Source organism: Saccopteryx leptura, chromosome 7 (assembly GCF_036850995.1).
Source record: "Saccopteryx leptura isolate mSacLep1 chromosome 7, mSacLep1_pri_phased_curated, whole genome shotgun sequence".
NCBI classification, from domain to species: Eukaryota; Metazoa; Chordata; class Mammalia; order Chiroptera; family Emballonuridae; genus Saccopteryx; species Saccopteryx leptura.
Window position 1 is genome coordinate 81,562,841 of NC_089509.1, and position 23,834 is coordinate 81,586,674.

Sequence of the window (23,834 nt, forward strand, 5' to 3'; positions counted from 1 at the left end):
GATTTTACAAAGAGGGGAGGGAGAGGAGCAAGGAACTAGAAGGATCAACCCATAGTTACCTCATTTTAGTTGTTCACTGATTGCTTGTAGTATGTGCCTTGACCAGGCAAGCCCAGGATTTCCAACCGGTGACTTAATTGTTCCAAGTTGAAGTTTTAGTCACTGCACCACCACAGGCCACACATATTTGCTGTATTCTAATAAACGTTATGTTACTGAAGATGAATTCTAACTCTATGCTGTCAACAAAAGAGTCTTTCTAAATAATAATTATGACTTAATGACCTAAAAATTTGTCAATAATAATAGATGGTAAAATGTATTATGTGGAGTGAGGCTAACAAGATAGATGATAGAGAGATTAAATAATAGATAGATGGATAGCATTTAACACAATACTTGATTTTCTCAATAGTTGTCTAAAATCTGTAGTATAAGTCTTCTATTTTTGTTTACTTATTTACTATCTGAAAAAATGTTTATTTCGTGTTTTTATTTTATTTCATTCATTCAACAAACAGCTAAATATCTACTTTGGATTAGATACTACAAATGCAAAAGTAAATAGAATACTAAATTTGCCCTCAGAAAGCTTTTATTTTTATATTTTTATATTTTTTACAGAGATAGAGAGAGAGTCAGAGAGAGGGATAGATAGGGACAGACAGACAGGAATGGAGAGATGAGAAGCATCAATCATTAGTTTTTCGTCGCGCATTGCGACACCTTAGTTGCTCATTGATTGCTTTCTCATATGTGCCTTGACAGTGGGCCTTCAGCAGACCGAGTAACCCCTTGCTCAAGCCAGCGACCTTGGGTCCAAGCTGGTGAGCTTTTTACTTTTTGCTCAAACCAGATGAGACTGCGCTCAAGCTGGCAACCTCGGGGTCTCAAACCTGGGTCCTTGGCATCCTAGTCCGACGCTCTATCCACTGCACCACTGTGTGGTCAGGTAACCTAAGCTTTTAGTTTTCTATGTTAGTAAGCATTCATGTAGTAAGTTTCAGACTCAGTCATGGAGTAAAGAGAAAGAGGAAGGACAGAAAGGGAGAGAAAGAGAAAGAGATAGAGAAATATGGCCTTGGCTGGTCAGTTCAATGGATAGAGCATCAGCTTCAGGAGCTGAGGATAGCTTGGTAGACTTGACAATTGGCCCCAGACATCACTTCCAAGTGGATCCAGGTGGGGGAGCATGTGAGAGTCTGTTTCTCTATCTCCTCTTCTCTAACTTTAAAAAGAGAGAGAGAAATTTATGAAGAGAGAGAGAGAGGAAGAGAGAAATGTGAAGTCTTAGACTAAAAAACAAGATACGTGGTTTATGGTCATAGCTCTACTAATCACTCATGCTGTCATCCTGGACCTCCCTTATGGTGTATGTTCAAATAAAATAATTTTATATAATAATGCTTTGTAAACCATAAAATTCTTCAAAAATATATATTTTTTTAAGTGAGAGGAGGGGAAATAGACAGACTCTCTCATGCTCCACAACTGGGATCCACTCAGCAACCCCTGTTTGGGACCATTGCTCGGACCAAACAAGCTATTCTCAGTGCCCATGCCAACTCTTGAACCAATTGAGCCACTTGGCTGCAAGAGGGGAAAACAGAGAGAAGGGAGAGAGGGAAGGGAAGAGAAGCAGATGGTAACTTCTCATGTGTGCCCTGACTGGGGATTGAACCTTGGATGTCCACATGCCGGACCAACTCTCCATCCACTGAGCTAGTTGGCCAGGGCAAAATATTTTTTATCTGTAAAGTTTTATAAGTTTTTAAAATTTCCTTCTACATAGATCCCACAGTTGTTAAATAGAATTTTAATCTTATAATTAAGTGCTTACTTCCTTTTAAATTTTCCTACAATTTCAAAATAACAATTGCATAAATAAAACTCATTAAATTTCCAACTCAATTTGTAAAACAAAAGATGAACAGAAGCACCACGAGAGAAAGGGTGGGTGAGGCTAAACTCAATGGCCCTGTGATCACATCAAACTCTGAGACACTGAGACTCTGGGATTAATTAGTCCCTTTTCTTCTACTCTGCTAACTCTTGATGCTTCTCTTGATTTCTGCAGATGACAAATAGAATTTCAAGCAAATTCTTTTACAATGACATGTGTGGAATAAAGAGGTCTCTTGTGGGGGTCATTCTGGTTCTATAACTTTACATCTTCAACACTGATGGTAGAAAAAAACTAAAGAAAAGTTTAGTTGATTACTAAATTAGGAAATTTGGTCCAGTACCATCTATTCTTAGAGTAGTAGTTCAATAGTTTCACAAAATGCTTTTTATGTTTCATTAAGGCTAGCATACCATATTCTATAACAGAAAACTTATTTTTTACTGTATACAGAAATCAAGACCTAAAGAACTTTATATTCCAATGTATTTAAGACCACAATGAAAGATCCATAAAATGGTGTCCTTGGTCAAGTTCTTGACTGGATTTGAGTGTGTAGAAAGTTTTACCTAAACTTTTTGGTTCATTATCTGGTAATTTGTCTTTTTATTTTGTTACTGTATTATGCTGTATTTTTAGTAAGATAGCAGTTTGCTGGTAAAGATAAAGTTTGTTTGTGTGTGTGACAGAGACGGAGAGCGGGACAGATAGGATCAGACAGACAGGAAGATAGAGAGATGAGAAGCATCAATTCTTTGTTGTGGCACCTTAGTTGTTCATTGATTGCTTTCTCATATGTGCCTTGACCCAGGGACTACAGCAGACTGAGGGACCCCTTGCTCAAGCCAGCGACCTTGGGCTCAAGCTGGTGAGCTTTGCTCAAACAAGATGAGCCCGTGCTCAAGCTTGTTACCTTGGGTTTTGAACCTGGGTCATTAGTGTCCCAGTCCGACGCTCTAGTCACTGTGCCACTGCCTGATCAGACAAAGATAAACTTTTAATTAAACATTTGAGCTGGAAATATTTTCTTAATATATTAGTATATCCTTATTTGAAATAGTTTTATTTTTCCCTCACTGGTGGTACAGTGGATAAATCATCGCCTGGAATGGTGAGGTCGCCCATTGGAACCCTTGTCAGGGCACATATGAGAAACAATCAATGGGTACACACTAAGTAGAACAATGAGTTGATGTTTCTCTCTCTCTCTGTCTGTCTTTCTCCCTCTCTTTCTCTTGCTCTCTCTTTTACTTTTCTCTCAAAAATCAATGGAAACGAAATAGAAATAGTCTTATTTCATTAGGAAAAGAGAAAAAATAGGTTGGATTCACTCTACCAGTAGAAAATGTATGCCTATACTTGTTTTGTTCTAGAATATTTGTTTGCCATCAGACATAGACTGGGAGGAAATCTGAAATATTGGAAATTAAACTTTAGAGACTGAGATATTTATTTACCATATTTTTTCTTTTCTGACTTTCTCTTCTCTGGCTTATAACATTTTTCTCTTTGTTTAAAATATCATATCAAGCCAACAACTGTTATAAGAATGACTTATTATTATTTTGGGGGGCACAAGGAACCTAGGAAATGGAATTCTATATCACCAGTTTTAGAAACCATAATACTTAAACCTTTCACTATCAGTATATTTGAGTAAAATGATGGTCTTTATCACAAAAATTTATGTATCTACATGTAACTATGGACAGAACTTATGTGGAAGGAAGCAGAGATTTCTTTAAAATTATTTTGGTAAAATGTTTTGAGCCTTTTCTCTATAAAATGAAATGCTATTTCTTCAGTACTGGTTATTTTTTAGCTACATGAGACAAATGATCACAGATGTCCATAAAAATCTAAAAGGAACTTAATGTTGTTCTCTTCTGAAATGGCAAATACCTTTCCTTCAACTGCATTTTAAAACAAAAACAAACTTTATCACTTTGTTTGAAAAGAATTCAGGAAGCCATATGGTCTCACCCAAAGTTCCCGCATACAAAATTTCCTCATAGGAAAGAATGTTCAAGGTGTTTTTAAGAACAAAACTTTAATGTTTCTGGCTAGTAACAATGACACTTCCTGTTTTGATCTCTGACCATAGGAGGCTATCAAGAAAGTAAGACAATGAACTTCACCTTTTTGCACAGTGAAGAGCATTTTTACTCCCTCTCACACTGTGTGTAGAGTTCAAAGTGAGGATTATCACAGCTCAAGTCTCCAGAGATCTTATATATTGATCTATAATCTCCCAGCCAGGCTCTGTATTTTTGATAATTTACTGTTACTTAACCATGACCCTCTTCTTGAAGTCAACAGAATGTGCAATATTCCACCTTTCAAGATAAATAAAGCTCCATGTTGCCTCTAAAAGTTATAAAAAAAAAAACCCTTAACAGATTCAAGAGTCAGTGACTCTTGTCAGTGGCCTTTTTTTAAAGCACCTTCTTTCCAAAAACAGTGAGAGAAGGAGAAAAAATAGGCAAGAAAAAAAAAAAGGAAGTGACAAAGAGTGAAAGGGAGGAAATGGGGATGGAAAGAAAAGAATAATTAGAGTAGATTATCTCAAAGTGAGAAAGAAACAACTTGTAAAATTCAATAATCTGAGTACCTGTTGCTTCCCAAAACCACACACACAGAGAAATACTTTAAAGCAAATCCAATTTCACTTAGCATATAAAAACATTCATATTATTTTTTAATTGATTTTAGAGAGGGAGGAAAGAGAGAGAGAAAGGTGGAGTGGGAAACAGGAAGCATCAACTCATAGTTCTTTCTAGTATATTCCTTGACCAGAGAAGCCCAGGGTTTAGAACCAGGAACCTCAGCATTCCAAGGTCAACGCTTTATCCACTGCGCCACCACAGGCCACATGTTATTTTTAAAAAGTAGATGGAGATGAATGGAATGTTAAATATGTAGGTATAACATCAAAATAAATAACAAAAGCATTTTAGAAGGTAATGATCTCAAAGTTTAAAAAAATAATACTACATATTGAAAGAGGACATTTTTTTTTTTTTTTTTTTTTTTTCATTTTTCTGAAGCTGGAAACAGGGAGAGACAGTCAGACAGACTCCCGCATGCGCCCGACCGGGATCCATCCGGCACGCCCACCAGGGGCAAAGCTCTGCCCACCAGGGGGCGATGCTCTGCCCATCCTGGGCATCGCCATGTTGCGACCAGAGCCACTCTAGCGCCTGAAGCAGAGGCCACAGAGCCATCCCCAGCGCCCGGGCCATCTTTGCTCCAATGGAGCCTTGGCTCCGGGAGGGGAAGAGAGAGACAGAGAGGAAAGTGCGGCGGAGGGGTGGAGAAGCAAATGGGCGCTTCTCCTGTGTGCCCTGGCCGGGAATCAAACCCGGGTCCTCCGCACGCTAGGCCGACGCTCTACCGCTGAGCCAACCGGCCAGGGCGAAAGAGGACACTTTTTAAAGTAAAAATAATTCTCAGCAGCTATTCTATTTTCTGTAATGGCAGTTTATTAGAAATAAGAATATGTTTTCTTAACAAAAAAAAAAACCAAACTTTATCTTGGAGTTGGTCCTCCAATTCTTGAGGAAAAGTTATATATTTCTATGTCATTGAAAAGCAATTTGTTGGCTTTCTTTCCCAGGTTCCAAAAAAATCTTCTTTAAACTTTGAGTAGTATGAACGTTCATGTACATCCTCATGCCTCCTGATCATCCAGAGTACAATCATACAAAAATTTTTATTTTAAAAATGTGTAAGGCAATATTAAAAAAAGGCAAATGTATGTTCTTTTTGTTTTCATAAATTGGTTATCAAACAAACATGATTTTAAGTTAATAAAACTGTAACTAATTTTATTAAAAATAACTCACTCTTGGGGGTCAACGAGCATGAATAAAACTCTCTACTCAGAGGGTTAAATATAAATATTTATATTATTAAATCTGTTTGTATACAATTTATTTTTTATTTTATTTTATTTTATTTTTTTGTATTTTTCTGAAGCTGGAAACGGGGAGAGACAGTCAGACTCCCGAATGTGCCCGACCAGGATCCACCCGGCATGCCCACCAGGGGGCGAGGCTCTGCCCACCAGGGGGTGATGCTCTGCCCCTCCTGGGCGTCGCTCTGTTGCGACCAGAGCCACTCTAGCACCTGAGGCAGAGGCCAAGGAGCCATCCCCAGCGCCCGGGCCATCTTTGCCCCAATGGAGCCTCGGCTGCGGGAGGGGAAGAGAGAGGCAGAGAGGAAGGAGAGGGGGAGGGGTGGAGAAGCAGATGGGCGCTTCTCCTGTGTGCCCTGGCCGGGAATCGAACCCAGGACTTCTGCACGCCAGGCCGACGCTCTACACTGAGCCAACCGGCCAGGGCCTGTATACAATTTAAATTACATGTGCAGAGATAAAAATGTTTTAGAAAAAAAGATTGCTTTTTTTGTGAGAGAGAGAGATTGAGAAGAAAGAGAAAGAGACACAGAAAGTGACAGGAAGGGAGAGAGATGAGAAACATCAACTCATAGTTGCAGCGCCTTAGTTGTTCATTGTGATAAATATGTAAATTCCAAACTGCCCTCTTGATGTTCCGCTTATCTGTCAGACCTCACCCTTACTGGACTATTGACCCTGAGACAGAGGAATTCCAAAAGCTGACAAGCCTCCCCAAGGAGGGGCTTCGGACATACCAGGATTTTTGATTCAGTATCCCCTCAGGCTCTCCCAAACACTATATAACTTGCCCCTAGTCTGTAACTGGTGCTCTTCTCCCCCAGGAGAAGTGCCCGGCAGGGTTCCTTTCTTCCTTTCAATAAAGCCTGTTACTCTGGTCTTTCGGACTCCCATGGATTCCAACACATTGCTTTCTCATATATGACTTGACCAGGGGTTTCAGCTGAGCCAGTGACCCCCTTGCTCAAGCCAGCAATCTTGGGCTTGAAGCGAACGACCTTGGGCTTTAAGCCAGTGACCCCTGGGCTCAAGTCAACAACCATGGGGTCATGTCTATGATTCCATACTCAAGCCTGCCACCTCGGGTTTCAAACCTGGGTTCTCAGCATCCCAGGTTGACACTCTATTCACTATACTAGTGGTCCCCAACCTTTTTTGGGCCACGAACTGGTTTAATGTCAAAAAATATTTTCACGGACCGGCTTTAGGGTGGGATGGATAAATGTATTACGTGACCGAGACAAGCCTCAAGAGTGAGTCTTAGACAGAGGGAATCTGGTCATTTTTTAAAAATAAAACATCGTTCAGACTTAAATATGAATAAAACGGAAATAATGTAAGTTACTTATTCTTACTCTGTGGACCGGTACCAAATGGCCCACAGACCGATACCAGTCAGCGGCCTGGGGGTTGGGGACCACTGCACTATACTACCACCTGGTCAGGCTAAATGATTACTTTTTAAAAATATTTTCATAATTGAGGTAAATTGAGTAAAAATAAATTTCTTTAGGTATCTGTTATTCTCATTAATAATTTCTGTATCACTTTTGTAAAAATATGAAATTTTTATGTATTAATGCAAATTCCAAATTTTACCCACTAAGTAACACTAAAATAATAAAACATTTTCTAAAGTCAAAGATAAGCAAAACATTCTCAAAGGATATTATTGGTGACTGTAGCTAATAACAAAGTTGTTAAGACTACTAATCCCATTTGGAAATAAATCTGTGCAACTTGATGGGCAGATGCATGCAAAAGTTATTAGTGGGAGATCTGAAATAATAAAAGATAATTAGAAAAATCCATTTTTAGCAGAATGCATTCTAAGGCAAAAATAAATTTTAGATGCAGAAGATTTTCTGGCAAAATAACTAAAGTGATTAAGCTTTCCTGACAAACGCTTTTATAAACTTACAAAACTGAAATAAAAATGGGTAGCTGTCAAAAATTAATGTTTTTTCTTTCTTTCATGAAACAACAAACACTTTGTAAAATAAAATTGCTGTTAAAATAATTACCAGTACATGTGTTCCTTAATTCTTGATTTATGTTTTTCTGTATTTTTCATGAGTAAACAATTGATAAATTATCTGATACTCTTGATTCAGTAACAATATCACTCTGGTCAGAGAATTAGATAACAGATAACTAAATTTTTAAGAAAACTTATAAATAAAATATATGATGTGGCCATGATAATCTATCAAGTCCAAAGAGATAGTTTACATCTAAGATTGCTTTTATCTCTAAAAAATCAATATCTCAGAAGGTCCAGTTTTAGATTGTGAGTGTTTAAGAGCAGAAACTAGGGAGTCAGATAGTTTGTATTCTAATTTATGTAGTATAGTAGTGTCATTCAGTATCTCTAGTAAATTAGACCATTTACCTCAGTACATTCTAGTTTTCTCCTTTTTAAATGGAGATAGAACAGTCCTTTCTTTATAGACTTGCTGAGATGATTAAATGAGATAATTTGTTATTGTCTGAGAGACAGTAAGTAAACATGCTATAAAATAACCAGTTGATGATGGTGGCAATGATGATGCTTATTCTATAGGGGGTTCTAAAATTCCTCCTGAGATTTCTAGTTTTACCTGGGACTAAAAGATGAGCCCCCTTTATGTTCTTGATAACTCAATGGATTTACACAGAAGTGAAAGGTTACAATTCCACTTGCTTGTTCCTTAAACCCTCCCAGCTCCATAGCTCTTACATAAGGAGGTATGTAGGCTTGAAGAAGGTAAGAGCCATCCCTGAATATGTGGGAGCCACATCTGAAGAAAGGGAGCCCACAGAGCCAGCACAGGTTTCTCCGAGATTTGTTCACTTGACAGTGAAAACTACATGGCAAAGTTTTGATTATCACTTCATAGGTGTAAACCTTGAAGTTGGTTATGTCTCAAGCGTAAAACGAGAGCCCTATCCAATTTGATAAAGTGGAGTTTGGGAGTTCGGGAACATGGAATCTGTGCTAACGGAAACAGATTTAACAGGCTATAAAATCACAAAAGCTAGAAATCTGCAGTGGATTAGGATTTGATGGGAGCCATTGTGATGCTAATCAGGTACTGCAAACCCCTCTCAAATGACCATCACTGGAATACAGTTCTTTCGACTGAGGCTGAGACCATTTTGACCTCTCACTCTGTCTCACAGACCAACAGAAGAAAGTTTGAGGGAGAACAGAATTTCATCTTTTTTCTTTGGACTTAAAGCACCTTGAAAAGCTGTTGCCAGGGTAAGTCTCATAGTCAACCCACCCTATGACTACCAAGACTGTGGGAAGTATATTATTGCCTCTCTGACATGCTAGTCTATTTCCTTACTATTTCAACTTTTGAACCTGATGTCCTGATAGATGGCACTAGACCAAGATTCAAAGATGACAGTGTGTTTCTGGAGGATTAGTAATATATTTTGTTGAAAATATAAACTTGAATTTCTGCATAATAGACACTGACTATTCAAGGCAAAAGTTTGCTACCCTTGATCTTGAGATTTATTTCTTTGTTCCTTTCCTGCCTCCTACCTCTTTCTCATGTTTTTAGCAGGGTAACAGATGTAGGAACTACTGATTACAGTGAAAAATATGAGTGTTCAGCACATAGAAAATTAAATTATTGATATTTGCTGTATGCACAAGGACTCATTCACTTGAAACTTTAAATTGTTAGAGTTATATTTTTAAAAGGAAGTGATCATAAAAAGAAACAACACTCAGGTAACTGGTTCTTTGCTCTCTCACTAAGCAATGTTAAATGTTCACCTGAAGTCTTATGAGTCATAGTGTGGTTCACATAATTAAAATTGTGAAGAACTAAATTAGATTACAGGTTTGATTTGATCCTCTCAAGATTTCTTTACATTCTGAGACTCTGTATTCTGAGATGATAATGGAAAGTTAGATATATAACACAATTATCAGGCAATATTATGTAATGTAATGTGCGAAAGTGCAGAACTCTGTGTGTGTGTGTGTGTGTGTGTGTGTGTGTGTGTGTGTATTTAAACTTTGCTGTGTGTGGGAGCAAACTTTACCCTTTGCAGCTGGCCTAAAAATTAAACTATTGACATATAACAGATTAACAGGAGAAAAACAAAAAATTTAATTTTTTTTCATGTACATGAGAGTCTTTAGATAGAAAATGAAGGTCTGTAGAAGCCATCGGGTCCAAAATTTTATATACCTGTTTACACAAAGACAGTAAACTGTGGGGATGCAACAAGACAAAGGTCCTGGGCTAAGGGCAGTAAATTGTGGGACAGTGACTAGTAATTATAGGAGAGAGAAAACTGTTGGTCAAATAAGTTTGTCAATATGATGTATATGTTGGCTCAGTTATAGTTTGCATTGGGGGCTGGGCAATGCCAGATATAGTGGTCTGTGAGGTTGCAGTTCACCTTCCTGATTGGGAGGGGCCATTGTCTTGCTAATGTTTACTGGAAGAGAGATTCTGACTCCACTCCCGAGAGGTGCGGCAGGATTTGTCTCTCCTCACTGATCCCTTGCCCTCCTTGGAGAAAGCAGATTTTCTGCTTTTCCCTTGGCTTTTCTTATGGCTTGCCTGTCTTGGTGAGACACCAATAAACAGAATGGCCCACCATCCTCCGACTCTGCCGTATCTTTACTGTCTGCCTGGATTTAATGAGAACCTGCATGTGAATGGCCACAATAGCGAGGGCGGCCCCTGGCCTTACAGGCACTAATGGAAGATAAGAGTTATTTTAGTGAGTTTGTACAGGTCCGTTCCAGATGACTCCCAATCTCTGGTGATGCACAGGGAGGGTGCTTTTCTCATTGGGAATTTTATGACCTGCTTTTAGTAGAAAGCAGGAAGTCTGACAGTCCCTCGTGCATCGGCTCCTTCTCAGATGCCTTCAGCTCAAAATAATCGCCTGACAAATTGGCTTATTTAGGGGTGGCGTGTTCTGAATCCCTTCACCTGATAACTTAAAATCAGGAAAAAAAAGAAACAACAAAAATATCTTTTAAATTTCTTTTTTAAAATTTATTTTTATATTTTTTAATTAGATTTATCAGGGGTGACACAGGTTGATAAAAACTACAGGTGTGCAATTTTGTAATACCTGATTTGTAGATTGTATTGTGTGTTCACCACCCGAAGTCAAGTTTCCTTCCATCTCTATTTAGCTCCCATTTTTCTTCTACCTCCCCAGCCCCCAGTGTGTGAAATAAATAACTTTGTATACCAGAGAGTGCTGCATATGTATGCTGATTGTTTATAACATGGTAATGTGCACAGTCAGCACACAACGGCCCTTCTGTTTACAGCCTGATAAGTAATCTGAGGTTTGCGTGTAGTTTAGTCAGAAAATAAGCAATTTAATCATTAAAGATTTTCAGGCCGATTAGAAAATTGAATTACGAATTTTTTAAATTAGTAAGATATGTAAAATTGTAATGAAAAGGATATGTTGCTAGCACGACTTACGTGTTTGAATTGATCATTAATTCCAAAATACTTGATGTGAGGAAGGAACAGACACAGAAAAATCAAGGGACAAACTGAACGCCAAGACATTTCTCCTATTCAAAACCAGTCAATTAGAAAAACTGATTTGAATTGCAAAACACTTATGAAATGATGCAATAAAATAGTAAGTGAATGATAAAGAGAAATTAGGAAGGACAATAGACAATGAAAATAAATGCAGATAGCCTGACCTGTGGTGGCGCAGTGGATAAAGCATCAACCTGGAAATGCTGAGGTTGCCGGTTTGAAACTCTGGGCTTGCCTGGTCAAGGCACATATGGGAGTTGATGCTTCCAGCTCCTTCCCACTTCTCTCTCTCTGTCTCTCTCTCCTCTCTCTCCCTCTCTGTCTCTCTTTCTCTCCTCTCTAAAAAATGAATAAATAAAAAAATGCAGATAAATTTTCATATAATGTAGAGTATGCACATTAAGACATTTAAAAAGCATGTGCAGTTGTCATAATGCTGGCTTTAAAAGAGTAAGAATCAAAGATAATACAAACACAAGGACTGATTTCATTAAGTGTGATTTGTGTTTCCTGGGGAGCTAATATTGAACTAAGAAGATGTGTGACAATTTTTCTAATCTTGCCTTATGTTATACATTCTCTGCTGGAATTGCTTTGTGCCCTTAAATTGTTTTTTGATATGTTACACCTTCAGATTAGTTGTGCCAAGGATACAGTTTTAAAGAGAAAAGAAAATTACTTACAGGCCCAGACAGATCAGTAGGCATTTTGAGTCAATGTCAACTGTGAAATGGACTGGGGTTGTCCACTACTCCAGGCTATTGGAAAGCCTGAAGTGTGAATTAACTCTGTTGCTGCAAACCCTCTTCTTACTTGAAATACACAGCTGGGCATGTAGGAGGCTTGCCCCAAGTTTATTCTGTCTTAGAAAGTATGTGATTTAGAAGGTTAAAGCTTTAAGGAGAAACAGTTTTTCGAAATGGAGATCAGGGTAGCCTTTTACATACTATAGATGCCCTGATGATTGTTTTGCTATTCACTGAAACAAAGCAATGATGTGAGCACAATAAATAAACCTAATACATGTGGCACGTCAGTAAAAATGGATGTTCACAGGATTAAATTTTTTTGTTGTTGTTTTTTTCCTAAGTTAGAAGCGGGAAGGCAGTCAGACAGACTCCCCGCATGCGCATGAGCGGGATCCACCCGGCTTGCCCATGGGGGTGGGTGCTCTACCCATCTGGGGTGTTGCCCCGTTTCTGCAGGAGCCATTCTACCACCTGAGGTGGAGGCCATGGAGCCATCCTCAGCACCTGGGCCAACATTGCTCCAGTGGAGCCTTTGCTGCAGGAGGGGAAGAGAGAGATAGAGAGGAAAGAGAGGGAGAAGGGTGGAGAAGCAAATGGGTGCTTCTCTTGTGTGCTCTGGCTGGGAATCGAACCTGGGACTTCCACACATCAGGCTGACGCTCTACCGCTGAGCCAACTGGCCAGGGACCATAGAGTTGTTTTTTACCGTACCTTACTACTGTATGCTCAAAACTATTCAGAGTCTCATTTCTACAGACTCAATGAGATTCCAAATAATGTGAATCTTGAGGAGTTTTCTTTTTGTTCTATATATTTACATGAGTGATGGTGGTTCGTTTTTTGCATCTTTGGTCCTAGATCTCAATCCCCAAACTGTTTTATCATATAATGATTTTCTTTCACAAGAGAACAAATCCTCTTTCATTTATTTACTTTTCAAGAAGTATAAATCCTTGAGGGGTACAGCATTACATGGATTCTGTGTCCGACAACCTCAGCAGGAAGGTTGCTTCAGACTTTGGCACAAACCATCCACTGTTTCCAGGAGCACAAGTTACCTGTCCCCAGATGACTGTGGCTTTGTTCAGTTTGCCAGCAGGAGTACTGTGTGTTCTTTGCCTTGTACACATAAGCACATCTCTTGCCTGGATAGAATTCAGTTTCATCTCAAGCATAAGCACCTTTGATTTTTTTTTTTAAATGTTTTTTTTTAGTATTTTTTATTTATTGATTTTTTAGAGAGAGAGAGGAGTGAGAGAGAGAGGCAGAGAGAGAGAGAAGGGGGAGGAGCAGGAAGCATCAACTCCCATATGTGCCTTGACCAGGCAAGCCCAAGGTTTCGAACCGGCGACCTCAGTGTTCCAGGTTGACGCTTTATCCCACTGCGCCACCACAGGTCAGGCTCACCTTTGATTTTAAGAAGAGTTGTGTGCTCCCTCTGGTTCCCGAGACCTCACTTATATCCGGCAAAAATAAGTCTTGGACCACAGCCTTCCAGACATATTTGTCAGTTTAGAAGTCCTCTTCCCAGTAGCCCTCCATGGGCACCAAGATGGCAGAAAGAGGTATCATAAAATAATTTTAATAATTAAAAAAATAAGTTTTGGATTATATATTTTTTTAAGATTTTATTTATTAATTTTAGAGAGGGTAGGGTTGGGGGAGGAGAAGCAGGAAGCATCAACTAATGCTTCTTGTATGTGTTTTGACCTGGAAAGCCTGAGTTGTTTTTTTGTTTTTTACAGAGACAGAGAGAGAGTCAGAGAGAGGGATAGATAGGGACAGACAGACAGGAATGGGATTATCTTTATTTAACCTACTTTATATATCCAAGTAGATATTTCTCAATTCTCTAACCCTATTGTGATCTAAGCTTAATTTTTTTTCTTTATAACCTCTCACTACAACTCAGGCCATTAGATTATTTCCCTCAAGTCTCAATTGCTTCTTTACTCAGGACATCATGCAAATGCACCACAGAGGCCTGGAATTTCTTCTGCCTCTTAAGCTGCCTTTCTTTTTGCTAATGTGCCTGCCATCCCCTCAACTTGGGTTCCTAAACCCAACCCTCATGTCCCTCTTTTTAAATGACCACAAACAGGAGTACGTTTCATTCTTAGTGGCCAAACACTGAAATGTTCATAGTTGAGAAAGTAGTATAAAGAAATAAAGCTGTGTGTAATATAATTTCTTATAAGGGTACCTCTGGTAGGAGAAGCATTTCCCTGCAATGAGTAAATAGCCCACTACTGGCTGTGAATGTCCGATGACTAAAGTTTCCAGTCATCGTGTGTGACTTCAGTGTGTGAGAGGTGAACCACAGACACAGCACTTGCTATATGCAGGGCCTGAAGGACAGCAATGGACGGAAATGGTCAGGCCACTTGTCAGCAGGTCCTTGATGACACTGCAGTACTTTAGTGGATAAAGACGTATTCTGCTCTGTTTGAATCCTACATTTCAAGCACTTCTATAGAGCTCTAATAAGAAATATCTGTAGGATGTCCAGACCTTACAGTATTTAGTACTTCATTTCCAAAGCGCCAACATAGGCATTTTATTTTTTTTCCCCATGTAATAATAAATCAAGGGTAAACCCTGGCCCAGAGATGAACTATATCTAGCCTACCCTCTTTTTGCCTAAAGCCTTGACAGCTTAGATACCAGACATTTCTAGATGTGCTATCTGAAGATCTGCAGCATGGCAGGGTGGGGTGAGGTGGGGAAGGGCATTGTTTTGCTTTTGACAAAAAATCTGATTGTGTACAAATGAAAGCAAAGCACTGGAGCTGCTGCTGTACCTAGTCGGAGCCCACTCTTCTCCAGGGAAAACAGCAGCCTTCCGAAGTGAGTCATTGACTGCATTTTAAAGCGTGAAGGTGGGGCACCCTGTACTGTAAAAATGCCACTCTAGGTTTTTAACCATACCCATCACGTTAAAAAAGAAAAGGTACGAAAAGCTGGGAAGTGAAATCAAAACTACCATCCAAAGCACAATGCTGACGCCAGGATTTTTTGGCAAGGTTTCTTTCCTGGACTGCAGTCATTTCAAGGACAGGGTAGCCTCTTTCGCCAACCTCATCTCTTCAAAGAAACAAATTGAAGCGGAGGGATTAGCACTGATCTTTCTCCTGATAGGACCCAAAGGGCAGGATGGGGCTGTAGAGCAGAGTGATAGAGATAGGATGAAACTCTTGTTACTGTTTTCCAGAAGCGAATCCGAGGGTTGTCATGGTAACTCACCGGGGTATAAGGCTATTATTGTCAGCTTCAGGGTGCAATTTTGGGTTACAGTCTTAAAAGAGGGGAGCAAGTGTTTGCATTGAAAGAGGGAGAGATGAATCTTTTGGAAGTGGACTGAAACTGATTTCAGATTTTGGTTTGGCCTTTTGAGAAGATTAGGTGTAGGGAAAAAAACAACAGAAATACATCAATCACTAAGCTTTGTTAAATCTGGGGGGCAGAAGGCAGGAAGAGAAGAGAGGACTCCCTAGGTAGTAGGACTAAAAGAATCTCAAAGTCAAAAACAATTGGGGCATTTGGTAATTTAAATTTGCACATTCTCATAAAAATTGAAGCTATAAGAGAAATTGGCTATGAGCTATTAGCTTCTCTGTTTTCTTCTGGTATTATTTATGAAGGGTTCTATTTCAGTGGCTACGATACTAGTGTTTTCCTATATTTTCATTTTGCAGTCATCGCTTTTATGTATTAAGAACTTTATAGAGTTCCTGTTTTTTTTACAGAAAATCATAAATGAAGCAAGTTCTCATTGCTGCAGTTTACTTTCAGAACAATTAGTCCTGGTAGAAGCCATTTAATGTTCTGGGATTCTGCAACAAAATTTTTATCTAGTTTCTAATTTGGTATGGTTGTATCTAAGTCCACTTCTTTGACTTTTCAAATTCAAGTACCATCTCTCTGGAGGAACAGGGCTCTGTACAAACCAGGCTTGACTTCCTGGAGCTTTACCTTTACTGAAAATTAGGAAAAACTGGTGATGAAATAGAATGTAAAATTCACAACAATATTTAAAACTAAACACAGAATTAGAAGGAAATGTCGTGTTTGAGGCAGGACAGTTTTGCACTGCCTGTGTCTCCCAGATCTCCCTGATGATTCTCATTATTAGTACGTTTTGGAAAACTTGGAGAAACCGCAATTCAAAGGGTCAGTCCTTTAGGGATTTCAGAGGATGAATCCAAACAATACAATATGCAAGTAGCCCCAGATTATATATACAGTTGACCCCTTGAACAACAGAGGTTAGGGGCACTGACCCCGCATGCAGTTGAAATCCGTGTATTAAATTTTGACTCCCCCTAAACATAGCTACTGATAGACTTGTTGAATGGAAGCCTTACCGAGGATATAAAGTTAACACATACTTTGTATGTTATATGTATTATATGCAGAATTATGACAAGAAGTAAACTAAAGAAAGAAAAATGTTATTAAGATCAAAGGAGGCCTGACCTGTGATGGCGCAGTGGATAAAGCGTCGACCTGGAATGCTGAGGTTGCCAGTTCAAAACCTTGGGCTTGCCCTGGCCGGTTGGTTCAGCGGTAGAGCGTCGACCTGGCGTGGGGGGACCCGGGTTGATTCCCGACCAGGGCACATAGGAGAAGCGCCCATTTGCTTCTCCACCCCACCCCCTCCTTCCTCTCTGTCTCTCTCTTCCCCTCCCGCAGCCAAGTCTCCATTGGAGCAAAGATGGCCCGGGCGCTGGGGATGGCTCCTTGGCCTCTGCCCCAGGCGCTAGAGTGGCTCTGGTCACGGCAGAGCAACGCCCCAGAGGGGCAGAGCGTCGCCCCTGGTGGGCGTGCCGGGTGGATCCCGGTCGGGCGCATGCGGGAGTCTGTCTGGCTGTCTCTCCCCGCTTCCAGCTTCAGAAAAATACAAAAAAAAAAAAGAAAAAAGAAAAAAAAAGAAAACCCTGGGCTTCCTGGTCAAGGCACATATGGGAGTTGATGCTCTCTGCTCCTCCCCCTGTTCTCTCTCTATCTCTCCCTCTCTCCTCTCTCTCTCTAATAAAAATGAATAAATAAAATCTAAAATTTAAAATTTTTTTTTAAATATCAAAAAAACATTTTATAGTATTCACTGAAAAAATGTGCATATACGTGGACCTGCACTGTTCAAACCTGAGTTATTTAAGGATCAACTGTAATTATTTACATTTTGTTTGGGGCCTCATGACTTGCTTTTTTACAGCAATTATAAGGGAGAGCATGGCTTAGTGTGATTAGTTTTTATTTTATTGATTGATTGATTGATTTTAGAGACAGAATGGGAGAGAAACAGCTATTTATTGTTTTGCTTACTTATGCATTCACTGGTTGATTCTCCTGTGTGCCCTGACCAGGGATCAAACCTGCAACCTTGGCCGGTTGGGATGATGCTCTAAATAACTGAGCTACCCGGCCAGGGCTTAATGTGATTCTAAGTCAGAGGTCAACAAGTTATTCCCCGAATGCTGAAATCAGGTCCACCACATGTTTTTCTACAGCCTGCAAGATAAAAATGGTTTTGACATTTTTGAATGGTTAGAAAGAATCAAAAGAAAGACTTATTTCACAACATGTGAAAAATGATATGAAATTTCAATTTCAGGCCTAAGTTTTATTGGAACCCAGCCACACTCCATTTGCTTATGCATTGTCTGGGGCTGCTTTCTTGCCACCGGAAGGGCAGAGTTGAGTAGGGACCACAGAGACCATATGGCCCACAAAGGTTGAAATATTAATCTCTGGTCCTTTACAGACAATCTTAACCAAACTCTGATCTAAGTCATGATCCCACTGTTGCCAAGTTTTAACCTGGGTTATCCACATACAGGGTGGGGCAAAAATAGGTGTATAGTTGTTCATACGGAAAATAATACAATAATTAATAAATAATAATACAAGAATAAATTGTTTTGCATCCTCACAACTGTAAACTTGATTTTACCCCACCCTAACAATCAAATTATATTAATACTTCACCAATGACAGCCGTTCTGAAAAGAGTTTATTGTCCTGCTATATGAAGCCTGAAAATGTGCAGAGACCAGATTTCTCAATGGTAGGACTGCCAAGAAGATAAGATACACAGAGAGAAAACAAGAGATACTGTAACACTTCTAAGTTATCTCTTCTAAAGTAAATGGAAAACTGTTCAGTGATATTTTCTGTTAGGTTTCCATTTTCATATGAGAAGCCAAAATACCCTAGTTTCAACCCCATGGAAACTGGAGACACTCCCACTTCATCAGTGGTATTTTTTTTCTTTCAGAGAAATTAATGATCAGTGTGTGCAAGGTCAAATTCTGACCTTGTTTGTCCAACTGTCTGGGATGGAATGTGCTGGGAAACTGACAAAGAAGGGAGCGTTTAGATATGTGTCTTCTGAGATCTCATTCTTCTTCTTCTTCTTTTTTTTTTTTGCAACAGAGAGGGGGACACCCAGAGACAGACAGACAGGAAGGAACAGAGATGAGAAGCATCAACTGGTAGTTGTGGCACTTTAGTTGTTCATTGATTGCGTTTTCATGTGTACCTTGATGAGCTGGGGTGGGGGTCCAGCTGAGCCATTGATCCCTTGCTCAAGCCAACAACCTTGGGCTCAAACCAGCGACCATGGGGTCATGTTTATGATTCCATCCTCAAGCCAGTGACCTCATGCTCAAGCCGGCAACTTTGGGGTTTCAAACCTGGGTCTTCAGCATTCCAGGTCAAGGCTCTATCCACTGAGTCACTACCTGGTCAGGCTTATTGATCTTTGATTGACTGAAGAAGCCATAAGATAGCTTTCTGAACAAATGACAACTGGCTTGCTTTAAACAGAGGAAAGGTGGTTTTTTTTAAATTAAAAAACTAATTGTGGCCCTGGCCAGTTGCTCAGTGGTAGAGCATCGGCCTGGTGTGTGGGGGACCCGGGTTCGATTCCCGGCCAGGGCACATAGGAGAAGTGCCCATTTGCTCCCCCCCCTTCCTCTCTGTCTCTCTCTTCCCCTCCCGCAGCCAAGGCTCCATTGGAGCAAAGATGGCCCGGGCGCTGGGGATGGCTCCTTGGCCTCTGCCCCAGGCGCTAGAGTGGCTCTGGTCGCAGCAGAGCGACGCCCCAGAGGGGCAGAGCATCGCCCCCTGGTGGGTGTGCCAGGTGGATCCCGGGCGGGCGCATGCGGGAGTCTGTCTGTCTGTCTGTCTCTCTCCGTTTCCAGCTTCAGAAAAAAAAAACTAATTGTGATTCTAATTTAGCCAACTCTCTTGTTCCACTGTACAGTCTGTAGAGTGTAATATTTTTTCTTAGGTCCTAGCACATCTTTTAAAAACAGAACAATTAGATTTACAGTTCGCATTGCCTTATGGAAGTGCTTCCTGCCTTATAGGAGTGCTGCCCAAGCTTTCTGCTGTATACTCATGGTTATACAGTACATAATCTCAGGATCCATTGACTAGGGTAGAACCTCTCATTTCACACTCAGGCTTGTAGGATGCAACTGGACACAAGAAAAACAGGACCTCTACCCTTGTGTATATTTTAGGTAAACTTAAGTACAATTATGTCAACTTTAGGACTTGTGAACAACAAATTCATTGAGACGCATCTGCAAACTAGTCACAACCCTTCCCTTGAAAGAGTTCTATGGTGTTGGGCTGAGAACACAGTTAATTTACATAGTGGAAATACTGGCTACTCCGGCCCCTTAGCCTCTGGAGAGCATTCCTTGGGCAGCAGCCTAGGTGGCAACAGAGGAGCTGGTCAGCATCATCATCATGGGACTTCTGTAAGAAGTTCCTGGAAACTGAGCTTTAACAGTCTACTGGCCTCACATTGGTCTCTCCCGCCTGGCACACTTTGCCCGGTTTTGAATGCACTGCCCAGCAGTTCAGTGCAGTTCCACTGGACTCAGGTACCAGATTAACTCTCAGCTTTCTGCTTTTAAGCACAAGTTGCCAAAGATTCTCAGAGACCTCACAAACTGCTGGGGAAGAGGTTTTACTGCACCAGGATGACTTACTTTTGTGCCAGCTCTGCAGCATTTTCAAGAATGCTCATTGCAGGCAGCATTTTCTCAGTGCGCTGCGAGTTTACTTCCCAGCAACTGTCATCAGTTGAACTCAAATAAAATCATTAAAAAAAAAAGATGCTTATTTTTTACATGAAAGGTGCTCTTCAAGATCATACCGACTCAGAATCTTTTGCGCTTAAGCATTTAAGTTTAAGACAACATATTTCAGGAATGAGTTTCCATAAAAATCATTCTATATGGGGAGGAAAATCAGGTACGTAGTGTTTTTTTGTTGTTTCTTCTTTGTGACAGAGTTAGAGAAAGGGACAGACAGGGACAGACACACAGGAAGGGAGAGAAATGAGATACATCAATTCTTCATTGTGGCACCTTAGTTGTTCATTGATTGCTTTCTCATATGTACCTTGACCATGGGCTCTAACCTTGTGAGTAACCCTCTGCTCAGTCAAGCCAGTAACCTTGAGCTCAAGCCAGTGACTGTGGGGTCATGTTTGTGATCCCGTGCTCAAGCCGGCGACCCCATGCTCAAGCTGGTGATACAGCGCTCAAGTTGGAGACCTCAAAGTTTCCAACCTGGGTCCTTCTGCATCCCAGTCCGACACTTTCTCCGCCTGGTCAGGCTGTAGTGTCTCCTTTTAAAAAGTTTAAGAAATAGAGGGAAAAGCTTGATACTGTGTAGCTATTAAAAGGATACCTACGTTTAAGGAGAAAATGAATTTCCTTAAGTCAACACACTGGCCTTTAGATTTCTTCTATCAAAACAGCTTGTGGCTTTCATAACAGCTTGTAGCTTCCTCAGATTTCAGAGCAGAACTGATCCAGCAGCCAGCTGGGGAGTGCCATGCAGCAGTCATGTGGCACAAGGCAGGACAAGATAATTGTGTGAATCTGCAAAGAATCTTCCATCTCCAGAGAATGGCAAATCTAATTGACCAAAGGAGAAACACTATCCTAGTCCTGAAGTGGAATACAAAAGGCCTTTGAATGTGAAAACTGTGGCTAGCTACATATTCTGCAGAAGCAAGTTGGTTCTGAATACAACGCTTGTTGTAAAATTTTGTGTCAGATCTCTACATAATACATTCATATAATATAGAACTTAGTTTGTGGAAATGGCCTACACTATTTGGCAGTCACAAACCCTACACTAGGCTGCCTACAGAGAGCCCTACTTTTCTTTTTCTTTTTCTTTTTTTTTTATTAATTTTTAGAGAGGAGAGAGAGTGAGAGAGAGAGAGAAGGGAGGGGGAGGAGCAGGAAGCATCAACTCCTATATGTGCCTTGACCAGGCAAGCCCAGGGTTTTGAACCAGCGACCTCAGCGTTTCCAGGTCGACGCTTTATCCACTGTACCACCACAGGTCAGGCCAGAGCCCTACTTTTCTATTTCTACCTCCTGATAAGAGATAAAACTTTTCCCTTCTGATATAAACAATTTTTTCTTTTTGACTTTTGAACAATATTCTTTCTCTTGGTTTACTTTTTTTTTTTTTTTGGTATTTTTCTGAAGTTGGAAATGGGGAGGCAGTCAGACAGACTCCCACATGCGCCCGACCGGGATCCACCCAGCATGCCCACCAGGGGGCAATGCTCTGCCCATCTGGGACGTTGCTCTGTTGCCACCAGAGCCATTCTAGTGCCTGAGGCAGAGGCCACAGAGCCATCCTCAGCGCCCAGGCCAACTTTGCTCCAATGGAGCCTTGGCTGTGGGGAGGGGAAGAGAAAGACAGAGAGAAAGGAGAGGGGGAGGGGTGGAGAAGCAGATGGGCGCTTCTCCTGTGTGCTCTGGCTGGGAATCGAACCCTGGATTCCTGCACGCCAAGCCAACGCTCTACCACTGAGCCAACTGGCCAGGGCCTCTTGGTTTACTTTTTTTTACTGTCTTAAATACTTTTCATTTTTCACTTGCTATTCCCATTTTATTTAGTAATTATGTTATTTAAATTTTAAATGTGAATATGCTGTTGCTTTCAAATATCCTCTTTCAAATAGAGTGATAGGATTTGATGGGTTCCATTGATGTAGTGCCCTGGCTGATTTAGTGCCTTAGCTGGGTTGCTCAGATTCTATCCCCAGTCTGGGCACATTCAAGAAGCAATCGATGAGTACACAACTTAAGTGAAACAACTATGTGGAACAACAAATTGATGCTTCTCTTTCTCTCTCCCTTCCTCTCTTCTCTCTCTGTCTCAAATCAATGGAAAAAAAGAAAAAAAGAAACTGATTTAGCAACATATTGGAAAAAAATTTTCCTTGAATAGATTGGATTTTTTACATCATTTATATAGTTTCTATTTTTTTTAGCTTATTGAAGTATAATCTACACACAATAAAATTAAATACTTTTGGAAGAGTTTTGACAAATCTGTAAAGCCCTGTAACCCCTATGAAAATAAACATAGAGAACATTCCCATCACCTTCAAAGAATTTTTACCTGCCCTCCTGTTAACCCCCCCCCCTCCCACCCCAGCCCCTGAAGGGCCACTCATCTTTCTGTCACTACAGTCTGCTTTGTTAAAATTTCACATAAACATCTCTGGCTTTTTTCACTCAGCACCTTGTTTCTGAGATTTGTCCATATTCAGGTAGGTTGTTCCTTGTTATTGTTGTTACACCTATCAGTACTTTATTCCTTTAACTGTGAATTCATTTTTCATTGTATGAGTCTACAACAGTTTGATGGTTTACTAGTTCATAAACATTGGGTTGTTTTTAATTTTTGGCTATTACAATTAAGCTTCTCTGAACATTCTCATACAAATCTTTGTATGAATATAAGTTCTTGTCTCCCTTGGATAAAGATCTGGAAAAGGAATTGTTGATTCATGTAGTAAATGTATGTTTAACTTTTTTTTTTTTTTTTGTATTTTTCTGAAGCTGGAAACGGGGAGAGACAGTCAGACAGACTCCCGCATGCGCCCGACCGGGATCCACCCGGCATGCCCACCAGGGGCGGAGGCTCTGCCCACCAGGGGGCGATGCTCTGCCCCTGGGGGGGGGGGGTCGCTCTGCTGCGACCAGAGCCACTCTAGCCCCTGGGGCAGAGGCCAAGGAGCCATCCCCAGCGCCTGGGCCATCTTTGCTCCAATGGAGACTTGGCTGCGGGAGAGGAAGAGAGAGACAGAGAGGAAGGGGGAGGGGTGGAGAAGCAAATGGGTGCTTCTCCTATGTGCCCTGGCCGGGAATTGAACCCGGGTCCCCCGCACGCCAGGCCGATGCTCTACCGCTGAGCCAACCGGCCAGGGCCTGTATGTTTAACTTTATAAGGAACTGCAAATAGTTTTTCCAAAGTAGTTGTGCTATTTTGTGTCTACTAGCAATGCATAAGAGTTTCAGTGATTCAGCATAATCACCAAAACTTGGTATTGTCCATATTTTTAATTTGTTTTTATTGTAGTGATTCATATGATTTTAGTTTTCATTTCCCTAATAAATAATGATATTTACATTATTTGAAAAGACTTTTAGTTTCATTAATTTTCTCTTTCTGTTGTTTATTTTCTGATTCACTGATTTCTGCTTTTTATCTTTTTTCTTCTATTTACCATGTGTTTAATTTGATCTTATTTCTTTTTTTTATGATAGAAAATGTAAGCATCCATCTTTAATTTTTAATTTGGTGACTTAATGTAAATGCTTAGATCATTCCATCTTGTATCTTTCTTTTCTGTTAACATTTCTCACCAAACATTACTTTAGCTGTATCACATACCTTTTGCT

General features: G+C 40.4%; 1 protein-coding gene across 2 annotated transcripts in view; it reads left to right on the forward strand.

Annotated features, from left to right (window-relative positions):
- SLC39A10 (solute carrier family 39 member 10) overlaps positions 1–23,834 on the forward strand; it is a 191,813-nt gene that overhangs the window by 56,320 nt on the left and 111,659 nt on the right. Inside the window, exon 3 of one of the 2 annotated variants that reach the window (XM_066345181.1) lies at positions 8,982–9,063. The exons of the other annotated variant lie outside the window; for it this stretch is intronic. The gene's annotated coding sequence lies outside the window, so the exon portion shown is untranslated. The remainder of the gene's footprint in view (positions 1–8,981; positions 9,064–23,834) is intronic. 2 annotated transcript variants of the gene reach the window in all.